Here is a 1,320-nt window from a genome sequence, read left to right as displayed (position 1 = left end):
CGCTCAGGTGAAAAATTAAGAGTAGACGCTTTAGTAAGGCTATATTTATTTATAAGGGTTATTCTATTAATCCTACTGTTAATAATTCGATTAAATTCACTTTCAGTATCCTTATATCTGTGATAACCACCTGGATGTTTATCCCATGTACATAAAAAAATATCTGTAAGTTTTTTGAAATCCAATTCTGGATTTTCTTTTTTATATTTTTTATATTTAGAGTATAAAATGGGATAACAATCTATTATTTCTTTAGAGGTACTCCTAGGCTTTATCCTTTTTTCCTCAATAGAATTATTATATTTTTCAATATGGTATTTATAACTAGCCTTTTCTTCATCTTCATCTAAGGAAAATATCTTAAGATTAGGTGAACTTCCATCTTCAGGATTAGTATTTTCATTTTCATTTGAAGATTTTCTCTTCCTCTTTTTAGAATTTTCATTCTCTGGTAAGTTATTCATTTTAACTGAAGTAACTATTTTATTTTTAGAACTAGCTAAATAAAATAAAAGTATTATCAATATAATACTAATAATAAAAATTAAAAATAAATAAAAATATTCTAAATTATTTTTAATAAAATTAAATAATGTATCTTTTGTAAGTAACAAGGGATTCATATATTTTTCATTTAATGATATGGAATGAATTTGAAATAAATATATTTCAAAGTTTAAATTTAAGTTTAAGTTTGACATGTTTTTTTTTTATAATTAAATTTTCAATAGTAATTATTTATAATATAATACTATTTATCGAATAATGCTATTTATCAAATAATGCTAAAAAGCAGCCAGGAGAGAAACTCGAATTCTCATTCTTAATTCATGAAATTATTGTTCTACCGATTGAACTATCCTGGCGAATATAAAATTATGTTGGGGCGACTCGAACACCCAATAGTAAATACCAAAAATTTATGACTTACCTATTAGTCGACAACATATAATATATAATCTATAATCTTAATTAAATAATATGGGTAACAAGACTTGAACTTGCAAAGTTAATACTATTCCGTCCTAAGCGGAACCTGGTTACCAAATTTCAGCATACCCATCTATTGCTCGAGATAAGACTTGAACTTATAACCTAATCATCTTCAGTGATCCGCTCTACCAATTGAGCTTCTCAAGCTAAAAAAAAAATTTATATAGAATAATGGAGTTATCAGGACTCGATCCTGAAATAACGATATGCAAAATCGCCGTTTTACCAGTTAAACTATAACCCCTATCCGAGAAACGATTTGAACGTTTACGACTTGCGTCACTTAAGCTTAAGTTAAGACTGTCTACCAATTCCAGCACTCGGATA

General features: G+C 26.9%; 1 non-coding gene across 1 annotated transcript; it reads right to left on the bottom strand.

Annotated features, from left to right (window-relative positions):
* Positions 1-1,067: 1,067 nt before the first annotated feature.
* On the bottom strand, positions 1,068-1,140 carry ACLA_056330. Its single transcript has one exon. It is a non-coding gene; the product is annotated as a tRNA-Phe (tRNA).
* Between the last annotated feature and the right edge of the window lie 180 nt (positions 1,141-1,320).

This window comes from Aspergillus clavatus, genomic scaffold (genome assembly GCF_000002715.2).
Source record: "Aspergillus clavatus NRRL 1 1099423829768 genomic scaffold, whole genome shotgun sequence".
NCBI classification, from domain to species: domain Eukaryota; kingdom Fungi; phylum Ascomycota; class Eurotiomycetes; order Eurotiales; family Aspergillaceae; genus Aspergillus; species Aspergillus clavatus.
The sequence above is the reverse complement of the archived record's forward strand: the minus strand, read 5'-3'. Positions and strand labels throughout refer to the sequence as shown.